Source organism: Protopterus annectens, chromosome 2.part0 (assembly GCF_019279795.1).
Source record: "Protopterus annectens isolate FY-2018-M chromosome 2.part0, PAN1.0, whole genome shotgun sequence".
In the NCBI taxonomy this organism is placed as follows: Eukaryota; Metazoa; Chordata; order Ceratodontiformes; family Protopteridae; genus Protopterus; species Protopterus annectens.
Window position 1 is genome coordinate 256,652,136 of NC_056728.1, and position 24,355 is coordinate 256,676,490.

The window sequence follows — 24,355 nt, forward strand, 5'->3', positions numbered from 1 at the left end:
ATTCCCAAACCATACCATAGCGTCTTTACACAGCAGTGTCTTTAAATTACGTGCATTTCTGAACCCAAAGACAGGAGCCGAACCTACAACCTCCTTAATACCATCATCCGACTATGGAATCATCCAGTTCTCTGTATAATCCTCTTAATTTAGTTCACATCACTACTGTAACCAATAGTCAATCTCGGGCACCCTCTATTTTTCACAATGTCCATATGCCCTGTAGTCCGACAGGCTAATTCAGGAGTAGGACTTCCAGCTCCACCACCTCCAAACCAAGGTCTTGCAGAGGTCTACCTCCACACATGATGTTCCCTGTTTGCCATCATTATGGCTCCCTGTGAGTAACCTCTCTCTTCAAAGCATGACAGCAGAAACTCAGTCTCTCTATTATACACATTATCTTGTGTACACAGTCTGGAGGCATGCATAATTTGTCCTTTTATAACGTTGTTAAAGACATGTTGGGGGTGCAATCTCCCCCACCCTAAATATGTGTTCTTCCAGCAATCCTTTCTATAAGTCCTGGTCTGCAGAAACTTTCGTGCATCCATAAATAATTCCACATCAAGGAAGGCTATTGAAGTGGTGGAGTAATTAACAGAAAAGGTCAAATAACTAGTGGTCTGCTGTAAATAAATACAAACTCTGCCAACTCTTCTTCTGACCCCTTCCAAACAATAAAGAGATAATCAACAAACCCTTTGTAAAAATAGATGGAGTTTCTCCAAGTATTATGGGAACCAAGGACACAGCACTACTCCCACTGTGCCAACACCAAGTTGGCATAAGTGTTGGCGCATGCCGTCCCCATGGCAACACCCCATCTCTGCAAATAATACTTCATACCAAACATAAACACATTATGTAGAATAAGCTCAAGAAAACTGCATAGCTGTGCAGTCTCATCAGGACCACATACATTATTCCCGGTCAAAAAGTCAATAACTGCTTTAATTCCCAAGTTGTTGGGTATAACAGTAAATAAACTATTAACATCCAGTGTAAAGGTCGAATGCCCAAACAGCTGCTGATCAGACATTTGTGAGTATAAAGAAGTCAGAAAATGGGGGGTGTCCTTTAATACCACTGGTGCAAGCTCCAATGCAGGTTTAAGATGCCTCTCAACCCAGACTGACATACACTCAGTCAGCCAGTCTCTGCCAGAGACTATAGGCCTCAATGGTGGATCCATTCTATTTTTATGCACCTTCAGTAATCCTTTGATCACGGGTATAACAGGATCCATTGTCTTCACAAAATTATAGGTTTCCACCATAATCACTTGTGACCTAAACAGTTCAACTCTGTCATTTACATTTACAATGATCTGTGCCCTAAACAGCTTCTCTTTTTGGAAAAAGAGGTTACTCACAGTGAGCCATACAGATGGCAAACAGGGAACATCATGTGTGGAAGCAGACCTCTGCAAGACCTTGGTTTGGTGGTGGTGGAGCTGGAAGTCCTACTCCTGAATTAGCTTCTCGGACTAGAGGGCATATGGACATTATGAACAATCAATAGAGGGCGCCTGAGGTTGACTATTGGTTACAATGGTGATGTGAACAAAATTAACAGGATTATACATGAGAATTGGAAGATTCTACAGTCAGATGATGGTATTAAGGAGGTTCTAGGTATGGCTCCTGTCTTTGGGTTCATAAATGCACCTAATCTAAAGAGACTGCTCTGTAAATACTCTATGGGATATACTTCTGGGAATTATGGTTTGGGAATGCAACAGATAGGAACACTTCTGTGTGGATACTGTAAAGGCTGCGTCTTTATAGACAGGTCTAATAAATTTCAACTTCCTGTCACTGGAGGTGTGTATTGTTTGAAAGGTTTTGACAACTGTACTACCAGGAACCTGGTCTATTTAGAGAAGTGCCAGGATTTTGACTCATTCTATGTTGGCAAAACCAACAGAATTGTTGAAGGCGAGGGTCCTACAACATTGCAGAGATATGACTGGTGGTGAGGATAATGCACTGGAACTGAATGTTAAGAAAAATTTGAGACATACTTTTAAATTTATGGTCCTGTAGTTATGTGCTCTAACCAGAAGAAGGGGTGATACTTCCTCAAAACAGAACAGGTCGAAGTAAACTGGATTGCAGATCTGCAGGTGGATAGAGTGCCAGGGCTTAATAGTGTTTTACCACTAAAGCCTGTTCTTAGAGGGTATAGACCATGGACACCGAATTGTTTGGTCCCTCTAGAGGGTGTGTGCTGTATTGCATTTTTATTGGTTGGACGCAGTTTTTAAATAGGTTTGTGCTTTTCTATGTTTTGTACTTGGATTTGAAAAAGAGTTTGATTACTCGAAAGCACCTATCCTGGTTATTAAAGAATTTATTCATACTTTGCCGTGGTGGATCCTTTGGGTTTTGTTGTTTGCTTCTGCATTTGTTGTTTACCAATTTGGTCCTTCAGTTCTGCTACTTCTGGTTTTGTTTGCTTATACCAGAGAAGCTGGAAGTAACAGACTGCATTAATTTTATGAAAGCACAAACGAGCAACTGTACTGGTATTCCACAGTAGGAATGGTTAGTTGAAAGGGCACATCATGTGTACACTCCAAACCTGGCTATGAGAAATCAACCTAGACCTTTAATAGTAAATATGCAATCCTACCAGCAGGAGTTGATTCTGACAAAACTGTGGCAGGACAAAATACTAAAGCGGGAGACAGCAGAGTGTTTGTGAAGACATGTCTGGGGGACATGAAAGGAAGGTATAACAAAGACGGATAGATTTATGAAGAAATTTATGAAAATATTTGACTCTGAAGAAGTGAATTCAGTAATAGGGGGTTTGGAGTGAATTTACATATTATTCTCAAAGATATACAAAAACTGGGCTAGGTTAGACAGAATTTACATTTCACATAGAGAATTGTGCATTTAACTGAAGGTCTTGATGCACATCCAATAACTATTTCAGATCATGCACCAATCATTTATTTACTGACATTTGTTAACCGGGTTGGTCCAGCTGAGCCAGGGGCCCATTTTCTGTGGAGACCCAAGGACAAAAGCTCCTAATACATTTATTTTAGTTTACAAGTTAAGAAAAGGTACAGCGATCAGTTTACCAACCGCAATACACATGATGACACTACTGTAGTATACGGAGCAGTAAATTGGAGAAGTATATCGACAGCAAATACAAATGGTACAGATTTGCAGTATACAGGGCAGTTAAAATACTTTACAGGAGCAACAAGCAGTATTACAGTATAAATACCACAATTAAATTGCACTTAGACATATACAAACAGACACTGTGATTGTATCTTTAATTTTTTTCATTTACTCAATTCCTCTCTTTATCTAGTGGGATATCGAGAGATGTAAAGAGAAAAAAGGGCATTCTGAGGAGGCTGGGAAATACAATAAGAGAGGAGGGAAAAATAAATCAAGTGGGCGATAGACATGGACAAGACCAGGTCTTTAGTAGATGGTGTTTAAGTTCTTGTTTGAACTGGTACTTATGGGGACACATCAGATATTAATAGGACTAAAATAAAAACACAGCATGAGGAATTAAAAATAAGACACTGGTGCTTTCCCACCTCTCTGATGAAGAGAGAGGAATTTAACAAATGGGTAGTGGAGATTATTCGGGAGCAATTCTGAAAATACAACTAGGGAGTAGGATAAAATGAAGGTGGAGTTTAAAAATAGGGTGGAAATAAAAGAACGGGAGCTATGGTTAAGAAGTAACAATTATTTAGAGAGACTGAAAAATGTTAATCATTGCAGAACAGGGGAATCTGATAGAACAAGAGGAGGAGCAACTGCAGAATCCTAAGCAGAAAATAATGGGTTACCTCAATAACATGCACGAGTTTAGAAAGACTGTTGTAATTAAAAAAAAAGTCACTTAATAGCAATTGAGCACAAAAACTTTTAGCACAATGACTCGGGCATCAAAGTAGAAAGGGCTGACACCAAGCTTACGGAGCCTATAACAAGGAAGGTAACAAGACAGCCTGTTGAGGTATTAGAAATATTTTGGGAATTCTATGTAAAGCTGTATAAAGCAGATATATATGGAAATCAAGAAGAGATAAAAATGGAAAAGTGTATGGAAGAAATAAATATGACAAGGTCTGATGCAGATGAGTCTCAATTACGAATGGTTAGGATAGGAAGAAATGAGATAAAAAAATTGTGATGAATAACCAATTTACTGGAAAGTTCCCATGAATAAATGGTACTCCTGTGGAAGTATGGAAGCTTGGAGGGGAAAAACACGATAAAGATCTGGAAGGTTTTGTTTAACAGTGATTTAAGAGGAGGAAAAATACCAACATCCTGGAAGAAAGCGGTGGTAGCTGTGAGAGCCATCAGATCCAGCTTCATACAGGCCCATTTTAATAATAAACCCTGATTATAAAGTGTTCCTGTCTATAACAGGCTAAAAGAATGGCAAAAGTAATACCAAAATTGATAGATCTGGATTAGTGTGGTTTTGTGGAGGGGAGGCAAACATTTGACAACATTAACAGAACACTGATGATCCAGAAAGAAACTGTTGGCGGGTCTTGATGCAGAGAAAGCATCTGACCAAGTAAACTGGGACTGTATGAGCAGGGCAATGGAAGCATTTGCATTTCCTGAAAAAATATAAGGTTGATTAGGAGGATATATGAGGGACTGCAGGCAAACATTAAAGTGGGTGGAGTCCTCTTTGATAATTTTTGCTTGAGCAGAGGACCCCTGCACGGGTGTCATCTTTCCCCCTTTCTTGTCTGCATTATACTTAGAACCACTGGGAAAGAAAATAAGGGACTCAAAAATTCAAGATTATAATTGGTATGGTAGTCAAGAAAAGTTGGTTCAGTTTGCAGATGACATTTTATACCTGGCAAAACCATAAAGAGACATTACAGTGTTGTGGAACATTTTGAGACTGTTTCAAATCTTTTTGGGATACAAAAGCTAAAACAGAGGCAACTACGGTAAATTATGTATCCACATATGATTTGGTTCAGCAATATCCATATTTATGGGAACAGGTTAAAATGAAGTATTTAGGAGTATGGATTAAAATGAATCTGGTGTGGCAGCAAAGGATATGTGGGAAGAGACTAAACAAGAGATAATATAAAAACGGACATGGATAGTCAGATACAAGCAATTAAAATGTTTTTAGTCTCTTTAGTCTCATACACTGGCCAGGCATATTTTTATCAATCAGAGAAGAAGTTGTGTATAGCCATTAATAAATAGCTGAAGGTTATCTGGGAGGGCAACATGGCAAGTGTCAAGTGGGATAAGCTGATTCTTCCAGTAGAACAGGGCAGATTGGGATTACCAAATTTGAAGGGATACTTCAAAGCTACACAGTTAAGGCTCCTATACATAGCACAACCAGAAAAGTATAATTCAAAGTGGAAAGGGATGATGATTAAATGAGGGGTAGTTGAAGAAAGAAGGAAAGACTGGTATTTTGGATGTAGGCCTTTAAGGAGGATAATAATCATAAGGAATAATATATGTATACAATAGCAGAAAGTAGCATGCGAACTAAGCCAACACAGGAATGGAGAATGGAGACTTTGCTGATAGGGATGGCTCCAATTATGGAAAAAGGCCACAGGCAAGAGGGGGCTAGAACTTATTGGAGAAAACTGGCAAAGGAACCCACGTAATGGCAGCAAATAACTAGAGAGGGAAAGCTGATAGAATGGGAAGTTGCCAAAAAATTATTTGGACTGCAGGTTAGAGATTGCCTTCCCTATCAAGGACTGATATCAGAGTATAGGCAAAGAGAAAGGAATAGGAAGGTCCTAAATGAGAGACCAGCACTGGAAAAGTTTTTAGTAGAATCTTTAACAGAAGATGTCATTAAAAATGGAATAGTTAGACTAGCATAAAATATACTGCATGACAACTGTAAGAATCAATCAGTGGAGGTCAGAAAGGATTGGAAAGCGAGAATGGATAAGCAATTCACAAAGAAACAATGGGAGGTTATAAGTATGTCTCCTAAATATGCAACAAAATCTACAAGATTTACAATTTTTGCTTGGAATTGTTTACATAGATTTTTTTTATATCCTAAGTACATTCCCGAGAATTTATCCTCAGGTAGACAGCAAATGGAGGTGCGATGGGGAAGAAAGAGGTAATTGGGAACATATTTTCAGGGAGTGCAGTGAGTTGGCAGACTTTAGGGATTCCCTGTGGGATGTATTGTTGGAGATGCTGGGTGGGCAGATCTGTGTGATGAGGAAGATATTTCTGACCTATTATACAGAATCACAATTGCCTACACATGGTAAGGCCTGCTGAGGAAGTCCCTACCTGATTGAAGAAAGCATTAAACCTTGTGAAATAAAGTTCTTTGGATCCTGTAGTGGCTGTATCATGCTGTGCTTTGAGGTTCTACAGTTTGTTTAGTACTTGTTGTGCTTAATTATGGTGGCTGCCAAATAAAGCAATTACAAGAAAATGGAAATCAAATTCTAAACCAACTATGCTGGAAGTAATGAATATAGTAACACATAAAACAACTGGAATTGAGATTTTTAGAAAAGGGTTGGAGTAAACTATGTAAGAAAATTGGGAATTGTGGGAACAACACATACAGGGGAGGAATGAGGTTTTAAAGAAGGCAGGAGTTAAATAAGCCATGTAATGTTTGACTGAAAATGATTGGGTAGATAAGTGATGTACAATGTTGCAACTGGAAGTGTATCAGTACAGTCTGTGAGGTAAAATTCTTGCAAGTAGGATTGTGTCAGTGTGGTTTGTTTTCATTTATATAAGTACAATTGCCTCTGTCATAAGTGGTGGTTTAATAAAGATGTTTCTTGTTTAAAAAAAGGGCAGGAACCGAATTATCTATGTAATGTAGATGAGGTTATAGGATATATAGCAATATATGTGAATTATAATGTTTGCAAACGTTAATACAGTTTGATTACTTCTATACAACTGTAAATGTGCCTATGTCACAAATGAAAATTCAATAAACGTGTTTACAAAAAATGTTTCTGTAAAGAAACCCATGCATTAGCTATTTCTGAAATAAAAACAAAGAAACAATGGTTTTACAAACTGACCTTACATAATTCTACCAATATCATACCACAGTTCAGATGTGAGTGCCATGTTTTGGTGAAAGCATACAAACATTATTATTGTGACTCATTTGCAAAAAAAAAGAGATGTAGTAAAAAATGAAAATAAACTTAAAAGACACTGCAACAGGAGCCTGTCTGGCATATGGCTTGATAGTAGCCCACATATGGTACATGAATAGCAGTGGTCAGAGATGAACTTAAGGTCAAAAGAGACCAGGCTGAAGACCTGGACGCTGACTGGTGGGAAGCTAATACAGTTGAAAGAATTACTCAGGCCTCCAGCACCCCAAGAAGAGGATGAAATTGGTGTAGCTGAAGAATAGCAGCACCTCTAAACAGCATGTGTGAGGACTACAGAACTGGCATGTGTCCGAGACAGATATGTCAATAAGGTACATAAGGAAAGCATCTGGAAAATTGCAGTAGTCCAGGGACTCCAGAAAAGAAACACGCCATGCAGAAAAATTGGGAGATAGAAAAGACCAAACACGCTAGGAAGGAATACTGGTTGCCTAACCAAGAAGCTAAGAAAGGAGTTGCAATACCAAACAAAAGGGCATTGAAGGCACTCCACCAGCTACAAAGAGATGCAGCAGGTGGCACAAAGAAACTACATGAGATTGCAAGGCCAAGACAGAAAGCTAAAAAATAGAGTCAAACACCCTTCATAAATAAATGCCAGCAACAACATGCTCACTAGTCCTCTGGATATCAAAGGCAGATGGAAGGAGCATTTCAAGCACCTTAAGGAATGACGATAACCCCACAGATGCTGTTGTGCCCTAGGCACAGGCAACAATACGAGACAAACAGGATACCACCCTGGAAGTAAGAATATCACTAAGGACAATGAGTCAGGGAAAGCTGCACAGTTCAGATGAGGTCACAGCAGACATGATAAAGATGCTGGGTGAGATAGGGGAGAAATGGCTCCTGAGGGTACATGTCCCAAGCAACTAGAGAATAAGCATACTTGTGCCAGTCTAGAAGAACAAATGGCACATTCACAACTGTGAGCAGTACAGAGGCATCTCACTCCTGTCACACTGCTTGAAAGTTATGGAGAGAGTTTTTTTTAAATGGCTATGCATGGCAGTATAATGTAAGATGGGAGATCAACAGTACATATTCAGATCAGGATGCAGCACAATTGACTTGATGTTTGATGTGACAGTTTAGAAGAAGTGAGAGACGAGGGAAGAGCCCAACTGCTCATTCCTAAACTTAGACAAAGCAGATTACAAGGTCCCAAGGAAGTTGTGTTGGGTAGTATTGCAGTGGTTTAAAGGGGTCTATATTATGTTATCGAAAAAGCTGTACAGTAAATGCCTTTTCATCGACCATTAAGCAGCGAAGTGCCAGTTTAGTGAATGTCCACATCAGTAATGTTTGCAGTGATGTGGCCCTTTTGGTAGGACAAGTGATTTTTTTCCCTTGGACAAAAATCGCTCATGCGGCCATTCGCTTATATGGCAGTTCGCTATTTAGGGGTGGATGAAAAGGTGTTCGCTGTACAGCCTTTTCGATAACATAATAAAGACCCAGTTCAAAGTCCCACAAACATTGGTAGAATTAGTGAAGGCAAAGTACAAAGACCCAATGATTCAAGTACGAACAGTGTTTGGTCTAACATCTGTGTCAATCAATGCACCAATAAATAGAAAGGTTTTTATGTCTAAAGCAGAATAGGTTATAGAACTTCACAAATTGCCAGTCACTACTACAAATGTGTAATTTTTACAGTGCAAAAGACAATCACAATCCCCACTTTAAAGGGTGTTATGGAGAAAGAGGTGATGCAAATGGAAGTGATGCAGTTCCCTGGTTACAAACCATATTACTCGCAACATATCTTGCTCATGTTTTTTCATTTATCATATCAATAGTTTTGATGCGACTGGCATCTATTTGAGGCCAATTGCTGATGTGCTATAGCATTCCACAATGGTGATACACCAGGTGGTAAAAAAAGAGCATTTCTGATTTCAGTTTGTGCAAACTAAATTCGGACTGAAACTGCATTTACCTCTTACTTGCAAATCCAAGTCACTGGCATCTGAGGGATTTGTCATGATAATTCTTCTCTTGCATACCACAGCAACAGCAGCCCTTGAAAGACAGCTAATATTTTCATAGACTGAGCAGTAAGATAGAAAGCAATGTTGTGTGTATGTAGAGGAAGTGTTAACAATTGTCTCATTCTTGATGTGCCGTAACTCCCCCTTTACTCACTTTTACCATGTAAAAGTAATGTTTTTTTATTTTGTAACTGAACACTGCTTTCTTCATAAAGTCAAGGACCACTGTGCAGACATCGCAACTGTCCCGAATTACTCGTTTTTTTACCAAGTTTTGGGTTCCCAATAATGGGGTGCCACAATTCCTGAGTGGCACCCCTTAATTTCCGATTTTTCAATCTAATTTTTAGATTCCATGCTTTTCGGAACTGACATCATCACGTGTGATGACGTCAGCTCCGCCAGCCTGTCGAAATTAAGCTTCGATGTGCATGTGATGTGCATCTTTTTGAATACTCTTTATGAATACTGGGAGGACTGCCTTGAAGGAGCTATGCTGTGTCCGGCTGGCTTTTGCTGATAAACACCATAACTGCAGAGTGAATGCAGGATTTGTTTGCTGGTATTTAATGGATTTTAGCGGTCTGGGCTGCAGAGTGAAGGATTTTCTATTATGTTTGCTGATGAGCAAGATTTGTTGGCTGCAGAGTGAAGGGTTTTTTTGCTGACGAGCAGGACTTCTGCTCGAATTCTAAAGGTACCTAATAGAGCGAAGGGTACGTGTGTGTGGTCTGGGCTGCAGAGTAAAGGATTTTCTGTTTTGTTTGCGGACAAGCAGGTTTTGTTCGCTGCAGAGTGAAGGATTTTCTTGCTGACGAGCAGGACTACTGTTCGGAGGAAGGGTGTGTGTGTTTGTGCTTTTGTTGTCAAGCATTTTTCACTTGGAATTTCCTAAATAGGCATTATATTCAATATAATGAAGTAGCTCCATTACAGCCATATGAGATGTATGCATTTTATTCCACTGAACTAATTAGCGAAGAGTGCCACTGTATATACATTCTGTTTTTTTTCCATATATGTTTGAACATTAATTATGAGAAGCAGTAGAAAATTATTCATTTTCCAAGGCAGCTCTAGGACAGAATCTTAACGATGTCATTTTCATTGTAAGGTTGATGCATTTACCTTCCCTTTTATGTCAGAAAATCATATTAGAACTTATAATTTTGAGACTTCATCTTCTAGCAGATGATATTGTGTAGGACTATCCTACTGGAGGCATGTAATTCTGTAGAAGTTTTCAAAACTAGTACTCTGCAGAAACCTGTCACCATCAAGTCACAACTAAGTAGTAGCCTGTTTTCCTCTCTGCTATGACTTGCATGATATCGTAACTTTGCTGTAGTCCAATAATCAATTCTCAGCATGTTGAGCTCTTCAAGAAAGCCATTTTTAAACATTCCAGTGAATATTTTCATAGTACCTACACTTGCCATTGTTACAAGCATTTTTTTTTTGATGAAAATGCTCATGTAGGGAAAATAAAGAACAGAAGATCGACAGCAAGTTTGTGTAAGTTGATAATGCCTGGTCACACTGTTACATCATACATGCTTTACCATAGCTATTAAAGTTTGAAATATTAAAGGCAAAAAATCTGCAAGGTCTCCAGCTTTGTCCCTCATAAAGTCTGTGGTTTTCAGGATTTTTTGTGGCAATCACTGCAGGATTGAATTCACTAAATAATGACTGGCATTTGAATTTCAGACTTCATATTCTTCAGAAAATAAATAACACAAAAAAACTTTTATTCTAGCAATTTTCTAAGTTTATAAGATAAATTTGTCCTTATTTTGGGGCTGTATTCCCCCTGGCTTTGTACAGGTTTTTTGTGCTAAGATGTTGAGAGCTATGGTGAGAAGTGAGAACTGAATTCTGTATTCCCCCATTATTGGCTTTGTACAAGTTTTTTTGTGCTAAGAGGTTGAGAACTATGGTGACAAGTGAGAACTGAATTCACTAAATGATAGCCATTTAAGTTTCAGTCTTCCTGTTTTTCAGGAACTGCTGGCTTGGTATAGTGGCTTGTTTTTCCTGACTGTAGTGCACAGGGTCCTGGGTTCAAGCCTTGGCAGTGAAATGCATTGTGGTAACATAACATTATATTCTAGTAACTTTCCAAAATGTTTGTCGCCCCCACCCAAAAAAAAAACCCTGAAATTGAAAATAAGTGCAAGAAGCTGTGCAGGATGCCTATCTATATATATATATATATATATATATATATATATATATATATATATATATATATATCTATATATATATATATATATTGTGTGGGTGTGGAAGTAGACTTTTATGATGGAAATGCTCTGAACTGGGCAGTTTTGTCATTATTGGTTCATGCATTTTGTTTCATTGCCTACTGGAAAAATGTTCAAACAATAAATTTAAAATGCATTCTAACAAGTGTGCTGTACAAGGAATATAATTTAATAAAGTCAGGAATGTGTATCAAAGAACACATGTATGTTTCTTGTTTTGTGTGCAAGGGGCCAATGATTTGAAAACAGCCCAAGGTAATCTTTATCCACCACTGCCTGGCCATGCATTTTATTTGGATGTGGTATGGGTTTCAAAGCTGTTTCAATTAATGCAAGTTTCAAGGCAAGGGCAGAGAAGTTTTAATGCCAAGTCTATTTTCATTGTGAGATAGTTTTGCTTTGTTTAGCAGATTTCTATTGGTGTTTGTGCATTGTGGTACAAAATGTAAAAATAAAATCCAAATGATCATTGCAGAAGTAAAGCAGTGCTTGCACACATTAGTGTTTATGGCAAATGGGGCGAAATAGACAGGTAATGAAGGTTGGGCGCCGGGCTGGCAACTCAACACCATAAAACTCCACTGCCAATCACGAGCGGACAGGTGATCCGCTGTGGTGACCCCTAACAGGGAAAAGCCAGAAGAAGAAGAAAAAAAATGGTACACTGGAATGGCTGCGGGGGGACTCAGGTGGTGCCATATTTTGGTTGTCTGTTCTTCAGTATGCGTTTGAAAGTTGGTATCCCACAATCACACTGGAGTGGGCGTGGTTACATAATTGTGTATGCAAATTTGATGTTAATCAGCGTGCATATTTGTACCTATTTTTCATGGGCCTTGTCCAGTTTTTTGATGTTTCCAGGTTGAGAGGTATGCCACTGAGTCTAAACCTAAAATGGGTGCACATAAAAAATGAGTGTGCGTGTGTGTATACATTTATACACATATGCCTAACATTCATTACTTTTCTAATGCTTGATATGAACTCTTCTTTTGTAAAAGATAGTAGTTGATGTTAAGTAATGCATATGTTCTTGAAACACAAAACAGTTGTACATTTTCTTTGGATTTTCACTCCTCAGTTTATCATCCTGTTTCTGTAGCTACTACTATTCTAACAAAATAATCAATAAGAAAATCCGTTCCAGTCCTGCATGATTATAAACCTGATATCAAAATCTGGTTTACTACTTCCATATTTCTTAGGCTAACTATGCTATACTCTTCTAGCAGTGCATACATACGCCTTCATTGACAGTCTCACAGAGATTATTAATTGAACAGTTACAATTCACTGTTAATGTATTAGACCCTGCCTATTCTGTTTTGGAAGCTTTCCCCTGGCTCCCATCTGTAGATGGGTTGTTCAAGTAGGGCACGTGCGCGCACACACACAAACACTGATATACCTATACTCACACATACATGTGTGTGTGTGTGTGTATATGTATATATACATATATATAAAATTATATATATATATATATATATATATATATATATATATATACACATACATACTTGAGTGTGTTTACAGAACCACAAACCTATATCACTCACACATTATATATATATATATATATATATATATATATATATATATGTGTGTGTGTGTGTGTATGTAATGCGACGGCCAGTGAGCACAGGAACATCAACACAGCAAATGTGATGACAACACATATTAGTATTATACACAAATATCTACTCATATGTACCCACAAGGAAGGGGCTATGGGTTAATAAAAAGAAAAGGGTGCAAAGTAGGGTTGCCACCTTTTCAAATGGCCAAAGTGGGACATTTTCAGGACACACATCAGATTTTACAGGCCCGGCCATGTGGTGGTCAGTGTAAAGGCTAGAACTTAACTTGTTTGCCTACTTAAAAAGAATTTTAGTTGCTTAGTTTAGTTGCTTATTTCTTCTTGTGTATTTTATTTTTTTAGATACATAATATTTTATATTACTATTTAACTTACATAAAATATATATGTCCTACAATCTCAGGACATTGCCATTTTTATTATTTTTGCCATTTTTATTTATTTTTCCAAGGGAGACTGTCCAAACAAAAGTCCCTGGGGAACAGGTAACCTAGTGCAAAGGGCAAAGTTTCTGTTGTAAACAACTGAGCTGTAACATGAAAGTACAGGCAAGCTAGCTAGTGTACAAACAGCCCACAGCAACAGCACTGCATGAAGACAAAGACTATAAGATCTTCTCTAAAGTTAAAGACAGATCAATAATGCAGATAAGGTAACTTTCATGTATCACATCATCTACAAGTACATAACTTGTGAAGCCTGATGAATAACAATGACTCTAGCTTTCAGTACAGGAAGGGGAAAGCTGAGCTAACAGGTATCATGCTGAGGCGATGTGTTCATTATGCAGACATCACGACTCCTCAGTGTAAATTCAATTGTCTGTTCAGCAACAGAAGATGAAGAAGGAAGCGTTATGCATATGCATGGGAACCCTAAGTCATATGCAATGGCTGTGTGTCTGGTTCACATTATTAAGTCTCCCCTTTATCCTTGGAGCTATCCATTGCTCCAAGAGTGTTCACAAATGTATAGCATCTGTCAGAGTATTAGAGACTGTAGGGTATCCACATTTTTCCAAATGTAGATGATTTTCTTCACTTTGCAGAGTCTTTTGTGAAATGTCAGGAATCTCTCACTTGTGGACGAGACATCCTTCACAGGCTGAGATTCTCTAGAAAACATCTCAAAATGCTTTTTTACTCCATCACACAGGATTGTATTTCTGGGGTGCCTGCATGACCCCCCCCCCCAGTACAAAGAGGTTTACTTACAAGGGACAAAATAAATCTATATTTACATCTATTCCATGTGGTTTCCACTCAGACGTGGAAATTACCTCAGTATTCTGGTTCTCATGGCAACCATAATTCTCAAGATACTTCTTGCAAAACTCGACATGAGAACGAGACAATGTTATCTGAAGACTCTATGGTCCCAGCATCCACAACCATTGTCTTTTCAAATTCCTGCTCTGGGATTTGTGAAAAGAGAAGTTACTTGGTGGAGATAGTAAATATCCCTGGATTCAGGTTGACCAATTTTTGCCTTCTGCTTCAGAGCAGTTAGTCACAACAGACAGCTCAGACTTCATTTCAGGAGCTGTATCTAGGAAAGTAAAAGTGCAAGGTCTCTGGCACACAAAAGACAGAAAAACAGCATAAAAGAGATTCTAGCTGTTGAAAATCAACTCTGATTCATTTGTTGTCTCCATGCCCTCTTCAATGCGTTACCGATAATACCACATTGATGGGGTACATAAAGGGCGGACTTGATCTTAGCCCATTTGTAGACCAGCTAAGTTAGCATGGGATATAGGTGTACAGCACAATCTTACTCTACAGACATCCTGCATTCTATCACAGCAAATTTTGTGGTAGACAAGCTAGAACAACAAATGCAGACCCTAATGAATGGAAAACAGATCAGGGGTTCTCCGAAGACTTGTTCTGTCTACGGGAAATTCTTCAGGTGCCTTTGGCCTCCTCTAAGCAATTAACTGGCTAAATTCTGTTCTGTGACTCCATGCAAGAAGGCCTGGAAGACAAATGCCCTTTTTTTTAATTTGGACAGGAATGTTCTTATAAGCTTTTTCACCTCTTCCACTGCTAAATAGAAGAAACTGGAGAGACAGATATGTTTAACAGAGTTACCAATCTCTGGAACATACTCTCTTATCGTTTTGAAGCATTGTTCCTCCCTATCCCCATTTCAGCGCCACTTGGATGGGTAATCAGAAGTTCAACCATGGGCCAGTATCTATGTCTATGAAGGACAGCGGCAGTCAGTAAATCACCTCCTATATATAAATCAAATTTGTGAGAAACATTTGGGTTACATGGCTGTGCTTTAAGCGCGCCAATGGCCATTAACTTAGTATACACCAATGAACCTATGGTATGCGGGGTAACTTTACAGACTGAGGAAGAATTCCACACACATCATTGTGGTGATGCTCTTCTATCCAGGCAACAGTGGTTCTCCCTTTTGGAATTCACCAGGGAAAAATTACCACAGGCTTCCACACAGAATGGATTTACTCATACAAGAACAAGGTTGTTTGATACATCCCAAAGCATAAACAACTATAACAGTCTGACTGAATGATATGGTGTTAATACCTTTTGAAAACCAGTTTTCTGAGGCTGCGCAGCAGGTACTAATGGTGGCAAGAAGAAAGCCTGCTACTAGAAAATCATATACAAGCAAATGAAAACTATTAAAGTGACCTGGCTGTGCATCTGCTAAAGAGACAGAGATCAGGCACCATTTGACTGAGTTAGTCTTGCCAACAACTGGCAATTTTCTGATGACCTACCAGTAAAAACGTGTGGCTGTCCAGGTATGGCAACAGTATACTGCAAATTGTAAGGTAAAGGGGGTCAGTTTATCACCTGTCCTTGGATATACTCTTCGAAAGTGTGTTCTAAATGCAAATGCCATGTACTTCTGCAGCATGCTCAGTAATGGTGTTTTCATAGGTGTTTGTTAAAATGTAAAGGGTGTGGCTTGATAGATTCCCAAGTGAAAATACCTCCCCCAACAGTAATTTTTCGGTGCATATTTGGGTCAGACTTGGCTGCTGTATTTTCCTCCTGATGGCTACTTTACAATAGAGTAAACTGACTACCTGCTGTGTCTGTCCCCCAGTTCCTGTCAGTAGTATTTACCTGTTAAGAATAGCACAGACACAAATGAATTGTTTGCAGAGTACTTGGTTCAAATCCAAATTGCTGTGGCGGCTTTAACTTCACAAAAAAAAAAAAAAAAAAAAAAAGGCTTCATAATGATTTCAGATGATTGTACAAGAGGCAATGTCGTTGCAGCATAATATTATATGCTTTGCCTGGAAACCCCACTTGCCAGCTGCTCAGTTTGCCTACCCTTCACGCCAGGATTTACAGAAGGGCATCATTTGGTGCTAATGTCTCAAACAGTAAGTGGGATTTACTAGGTTGCTGAATATTGCTTGGCATTACTTCAGTACTTTTTTGCATACACTCATCACGCTGTGTTTGGTCCATTAGCTTCCTATCTATGTGAGTAAATTTCTTTTCTTCCATGAGCATATCTCTGCCAAGATTGACTGCCTAAAGTTAAATCCTGCAGATGTGGGCAATCAACATCCCTTTAACTAATACTATCTACTTGGGAGTCACAACCGAATGACCTACCAGTAAAAGGGAGAACCACTGTTGCCTGGATAGAAGAGCATCACCACAACCGAAATGAACTCAAAGAATACAACTGGTCAGCTCTAAAATACCTCCCCCTAGATGAAGCTGTTACCCTATTCAACAACACATTTCTCAATATCCTTGACCATCACCTTTAAACTTAATTAGAATAGGATCCAAAGCAGCCCCTTGGCTTTCTAAAGAAACCAAGCAAACCATGCTATTAAGGAACAAACTATGGTCAAAATGGAGAACTACAAAAAACCAAACTGACCATCAAAACTTCAAACAACTTAGAAATAGCACAAAAAAACTCACCTATCTTGATAAAAAAAAATTATTACCTTCAATATCAGCAAAACCAAAATCTTAGTCCTAAAAAATTCTGGTCAGGAATCAACAAACTGCTCCATCCAGGGAATACCAAAACACCTACTCCAACTAACCTAGCTCAAACCCCTCCCAACATAATTGCCAATACATTCAACAACTTCTTCTCTGAAACAGTCACCTCACTAGCAAACACCATGGCTCCCCCCACTTCCCCTCAAAAGACCTCTCCTCAAATAAATACCCCCACACTAAAATTTAAGACAGTCTCCACTACCTACATACGTAAATTACTCTCAAAGCTGAAACCATGCACTCCATCAGCCGACCAACTACCAGCCGAATATCTACAACTAGCAGCAGCAGAACTAGCATACCCAGTCTCCATCTTAATTAATAGAACAATAACCGAATCTACTATTCCTTCCCTCTGGAAGGTCTCCCACATCATTCCTCTGCATAAAGGAGGAAACACTAATGAGCTTATGAATTTCCGTCCCATAGCCCTTCTATCACCTCTATCTAAAATTATGGAACGTTGTATACACCAACAACTTTTAAATTATCTCTTACATAATAGCCTACTAGCAGACTCCCAACACGGCTTTAGACCTTTCCATAGCACTTCTACTGCTCTTCCCTCCTTCACAGACAATATCAACAAAAATCGCAACAACAACCTTTTCTCCTCTGCTTTATTTCTCGACCTGTCTAAAGCCTTTGATATGGTGAACCATCAACTTCTGCTACACACTTTGAAATCTCTCTCACTTGACTCTATGGCATTGCACTGGTTTGACTCTTACCTGAAGGATAGAAAACAAGCTGTGCTTTGGGCCAGCCATCTATCTTCTCAGCTCCCAGTCACTATCAGTGTCCCTCAAGGATCCATCCTAGGTCCCCTTCTTTTCTCCATATTTATCAATAACCTATTTCACTCCCAACATCCACATGTATTCAGTATGCAGACGATTCAACTCTCATCTGCTCTGCTGGATCTCCAGCTGAACTCCATTCTTCTACCCAAAAAGTCTTTACAGCAGCAGAAAAATGGTTCCAACATATCCGTCTCCTCCTCAATCCCAAAAAAAACAAATTATTACTTTTCTCACCTACCCTTAAGTCTACCCCCTTCTCCTTCTCTATTGTTTCTGATAATGGCACTATCATTACACCTGACTTTTCAACTAAACTGCTAGGTTTTACAATAGATAATCAACTGAACTTTGATTCCCACATCGACCTAACCATCAAAGCTGTAAATAAAAAGATAGGTGCCCTCTATAGACTTAAGCCCTTTCTTACACCGACTAGCAGGGTGTCTCTAGCCCAAACTCATCTCATCTCTACATTACTGTATGCCTCCCCATCCTTTATCAACCTTTCAAAATCAAGCCTTCAGAAACTTGCCACAACCTACCATAACATTGCCAGATTTGCCACAGGTTCCCCATTTCATTACCCATCATTGTGATAATCTCAAAAAACTCAGCTGGCTTGAACTTCAAAATCTAATTCTCCTCCACCAGTTAGTTATCACCTATAAAATTCTCCATTACCCTAATAATACACCAATACTTAATAACCTTGTCACCCCCTACAAGAATCTTACTTCCCTCCGCTCAGCAAACAAACTGCTAGTCACTACTCTCAAATCACACAATAAAGCTGGTGACTCCTTGTTTACAAATGTTGTTGGCTCTTACTGGAATAAACTTCCCACAGAACTGACCTCCCTAGGCTCATCAAAACTTTTCAAGAAACAACTAAGGTACCATTTCAAATCCAACTGGCTATGCCCTTGTTCTAATCCTGACTGATTGTGCCCAACTCTCTTTACAACTCCCTCCATTACTTTCTCTACTTGTCTCTACTACTTGTATCACTCCTCCTCTGTAGCTCACCTTATATCCACTTAGATATTACTTTTCCTATAACATCTTTTCTCTTTTACTCAATACACCTCTGGATCCTGTCATCTACCCTCTCACTTAAACATACACTTTTGCTCCCTGCCGTGCAATTCTATTTCTTAGAACTGGTGCCCTGGCACAAATGTATTATCATAACTGTCAATACTATATAGTATAGACCTTTGTATGTGCTACCTCTTTCTTTCTTTCTTTTCAAAATTACTACTCCTGCTTCTCCTAATAACATGGGATTAGGAATTCTACTCAGTATTTAGTATTTTAAGTATTATACATATTCTGTAAAAATGATGTAATTTAAGAACTGTACATTTCTGTAAAAATGCTTCTGTATTGTTAATATCCTACATTCAATTAGTTCATTAATCCTTATAAGTTGTATCTTATAGTAATGTTTTTTTTTTATGTAATGTACCAGTTATAGTGGAGCTTTTCTCCTCGGGCCTCTGCTGAAAATGGACATGTATCCAGCCAGACTAGCCCGGTCAACAAATGTAAAATAAATAAATAAATAAATAAATTGAGATGAGACTGCTCTCTTGTACCAGCTAGCTGCTCTTCAGTGGATGTGCCCCTCATAACTTACATCCTAGCTAGTCATATAAAGAATTCCAGTTGCAATGTAGCCTTTTCTTTATCTCCTTCACCCAGTACAAAAAAGCCAATATTGCTCATATTAATTTCTCAGTCTTCTTTCCAAGTCCCATCCTCCATAATGTAATTAACTACTGTCTCATTAAAAAAAAAACACACAAAGATGTTTGGACTTAAGTTTATAAACTTCATCATCAGATACTTAGTTGACATTAAAAACACTAACAATATCATAAAATTAACTTTAAGCTTAGTCAGATGTGAAAAAAAAATCTCTAGCTCTAAACATATTTGCAGTCAGATTTCATGACACTTAATTTGCATAAAAACAGTAACCATATTGCAAAACTAATTATTTTTACCTTGACCAGACATTAAGGAATCTGAATCTGCAACTTTAAACCTAATCCTACATTCAAAAATAATCAACAATTTTAACTACATGTGGTGACATTCACAGCAACAAAGAACCTTACAGCAAAATGACCTTTGCAGCTCCCTATCATTACATACCTGAAATAGTACTAATCGATCGCTCTCACTCTTCCCAAGAATACATACACACACAAACACTATTTAGCTGCGTACCACTCAACCACTTAGGACATGAAATCTGGCCAAAGCAATACACTGACAATGGGGCAAAGGCCTAAAAATAGGGGCGATTTTTAAATATTGCTCTTACAAACTTAGAAACTTGATAGAATAACAGGTTTTGCCTTAGCATGAATAATCAGAACGGTATGAAGCCTGAAACTGAAATGCCTGTCATTGTTTTGTAACTTCAGTCTTTAATGGTTTGCCTCTAATTTGCTGGAAAACTACAATATTATGAAAACTGGACCACATATATGAGGCAAAAATCTGTACTGTTGAAAGCTATGTTTAGCTGTCATTCATGCAAACATGCATACACTCACACACGCAGGCAAACATAAAGAAACATGCACAAACACTCATGCACATATTTAACGTTCTTTGCCAAATTGTTTTACATTTACATTCACTAAACAGCAAAACTGCTGTTTAAGGAGTGTAAAATATCTACCTCATCATCACACTCGTACGCTCATGCAGGCATACAGTCATACAGTTTAGTCTTATAGTCCGTTAGTTTTCTACAAGTGGGAGATCGAGGGCATTACCTATTTAAAAAAAAAAATGCTGGCATAGCTCTCGAGTCTCCAGATTTTCGCAGGATCACCAGATTTCTGCTCATACCTTTGGTCTTGCCTATTAAAATGTACTGTTTGCTGGCAAATCCCTTACAGGCTTAAAATGAGGCACATTTCTTATTTATGGATACAAATTATTTGATAAGAGCAAATCAGACACGCAGACAGCTATAAACACACATGCACACTCGCGTACATACTTAACGTTCCTTGGTAAAATCTTATTTTACATTTACACTCCCTAAACAGCAAAACCGCTCATACGCTCATGCAGGCATACACACCCCCTCACCACACATCTATTTCTTGCAATCTTACATTTCTTGCCTTCTTATTTTACACCCGCTAAACATCAAACGTTTTGCTTAGCCAGTGTAAAATAATGGTATCCATTCGTTTTCTACCAGCAAATAAACACAATCAGATTTAGCTCAGTAATATAATAGCTAAATGGAAGCAATCGCATTAAAGATTTCTAAAAACAAGCACAACACATTAAAACAATTTGACCCAAAGAAAATGGTGATGCACGTACCTGTAGCACAAGAAAAAATCATAACTCCAGAAATAAACTTTGAATATGTTGGCAAGCTAGCCCATTCCCTCAACAAAACAGATTCATCCAGCAACTAGATTGAATAGAATAGTTCCCACAGTAAGTCATTATCGCATTTTTAATTGGCAACAGAACAAAGGCATCTCATGCATAGTTAATGGTTGGGACATTCCTTGGGCGAAAGGACTGGGGAAGGTGGTTTATGGGTGGTCCTTGGGCAGCAGCTGAGGAGAAGGTGAAAAATAACATTGGGCATTATTACCAAAATGGTTCTAGACCCATGCACTATTTAGAGCTCTGCGAGACTTTATTTTGCTGAAAGATGGCTCACATTACCAGAGCAGAAAGAATGGGTGATGAAAAACACAGTGAAAATCATGATTTACCCTAGTAGGAGAGAGATGCTACAATGCTAGATTGAAAAGATGGGGGAAAAACACTTCGGAAATGAGAAAACAAGTGCAAGAGTATGTAATGGTCCTTTAACATTTTTATTTCCTTCATACTAATATTCCTCTGACTATTTTACTCAGATACACAGATACCTTTACCTTCTAAATAACATCCCTACTTAACTAGTAATGCCTTGATTTTTCTTGATTTCTTTTCCATTTCATAATACTCTCTTGTATAATTCTCTAAATTCTCCAATACATGTCTATACATTTTCCCATACTTCACTTTCTCTTCCTTACATAATCCTGTCATTGGGGATAAGCACTTCTTATATTTCTTTTTAAATTCAGTCCACCATTCAGACTAGTTTTTATAGAAGTCTTTCATGGTTATACGATCTTTCCATAATTGCAATACTTTCCACTCTATAATTCTTCCCTCACCTCCATCTATACTGCTAAATGTTCTGAAAATCCTGCCACGAATGTATCACCATCTGTGGGTGGAAGCTCCCCAGTGCCCTGGCCAAATTTTCCCTGGTACTATAAACATTACCTTGGTCATCACTGAAAAGAAGCCACTAACCAGGTAAATAAACACAGAAATCAACAGGAAAAGTACAGTTGTGTACACTTACCATAAATGTAGATGTTCAAGTGTATTCACTGTTGCAGTCATTACATTTGGGTTATCCTGCTGGCAGGTTGCCCTCAGTCAGCCTGAATTCCAAAGTCTTGGGTCCTGCATTGGTTGCTGTTGCCTCTTCCCTGACGTCAGGTCGAAAGGGGTACAAAGATGCAGCCAACGCCATTTTATTCAGTTTTTCTTGCCCCAGATGTCAGGTGCCCCCAAAAGGGTAGGCTAAAATTATGTAAATAAACCATACATGCACCAAAATAAGCTTTACCTTCATCTATAAGCAAATACACCTCCTAGGTTGTATAGATTAGAGAAGTAAAGATAAGTTCCAGCAAAAATAAAGGGGATGGAGGGTGGGTAACCTGGACTGCAACAGTGAATACTCGAACATCTACATTTATGGTAAGTGTACACAACTGTACTACGTTCTTCGTGTTTCACTGTTGCAGTCATTACATTTGGGTCGAGTCCCAAAGCTATGGTTGGGCGGCTGGAGCTAAACAGCATTAGGAGCGGCTATGAGGCCCTGCAGAACTGCAGTGGCAATGTCTGCAATGGATCTAGAGTAAAGAGGCAGATTGTAATGTTTTGTAAAGGTATGCACTGAACTCCAAGTAGCAGCCTCTAAAATGTCTTTGGTTGGTACTCCCCTGAAAAAGGCTGCAGAAGTGGCTGCAGCTCTGGTTGAATGTGGCCTAATGCCCTTAGGCACTGATTTGCCATGCTGTGAGTAGCAGAAACGAATGCAGTGGCCTATCCACTTTGAAATAGTCTGCTTGGAGATAGCCTTTCCTTGTGATGCTGTGGCATATGCCACTAGTAATTGCTCTGTCTTTCTGAAAACTTTAGTTTTGTCCAAGTAGAATCTAAGTTGTCTGTGTACATCCAAAGAATGCAGAATTTTCTCTCCCTTGTTCTGTGGATTTGGATAAAAAGTTGGCAAATGAATTGTTTGGTTAAGGGCTACACTGGATACCACCTTAGGCATAAACGTAGGGTTTGTTCTGAGAGAGACCCTGTCTGGATAAAAAATGATAAAGGGTTCCACAGCCATGAGAGCCTGTAGCTCTGAAACTCGTCTTGCAGAAGTTATTGCTAGGAGCAGAGCTGTTTTCTAAGATAAGAACTTTATATCCGCAGTAGCAGCTGGCTCAAAAGGAGGTAAGGTGAGTTTTTCCAAGACATAATTGAGGTCCCATGGAGGTATTAGCGTTCTCCTTGGAGGCCTTAAGTTTTTGGCTCCTCTGAGGTACTGCCTTAATAAAGGATAAGAAAAGAGTGGTGGCTCTGCATTGTAATGAGCCGAAATGGCAGAGGCACGGATTTTAATTGATGAAAAAGATAGGCCTTTGTCCAGCATCTCAGTTAAGTATTGCGAAATCTGAGGAATATTTGGGACAGCTGTATCAGTTCCTTGAGCATGGTTCCAAGCGCAAAATCTCTTCCATTTCCCAGCATAGGATTTTCTAGTACTAGGCCTTCTGGCTTCGAAAATGACATCCATCACAGCTTTACTGAGAGGTGTGGTTTGTATAGCTAGATTATCCACCATGCTGCCAGGTTTAGGGTACTGAGTTGGCTATGCAGAATCTGATTATTTTGCTGGGACAGTAGATAAGGTATTGAGGTAAGGTCCAGGCTGGGCATTGGGACAAGTTCCTTAAGATTGGACACCAGTACTGGCGTGGCCAGTCTGGGGCAATCAGAATCATTTTTGGTTTCTCCTGCCTGACCTTTAGGAGTACCTTGGGGAGGAGAAGCAGTGGAGGAAAAGCATATACTGATAGGTTTGTCCAGTTGAAAGATAAGGCATCCACTTTCCAAGCTTGTCTGTGATAAGTCCTTGTACAAAATCTTTTTAGTTGATTGTTTTGAGGAGAGGCAAATAGATCTATGTCCGGGTGTCCCCATTTCTTTATCATGCTGAAGACTTGTGGATCCAGGTGCCACTTGTGGGGATCCATGAGGTTTCTGCTTAGTTCGTCTGCCATAGTATTTTCCTTTCCTGGCAGGAATTGTGCCTGCAGATGAACTTGGTAAGTCAATGCTGTGTCCCATAAAGCCATGGCTTGT

The 24,355-nt window shown here is 38.9% G+C and overlaps 1 protein-coding gene across 1 annotated transcript in view; it reads right to left on the reverse strand.

Moving 5' to 3' along the window:
- The window catches only part of PTPN4 (protein tyrosine phosphatase non-receptor type 4), a 3,248,454-nt gene that overhangs the window by 494,475 nt on the left and 2,729,624 nt on the right, over positions 1-24,355 (reverse strand). The gene's annotated exons all lie outside the window — the stretch shown is intronic.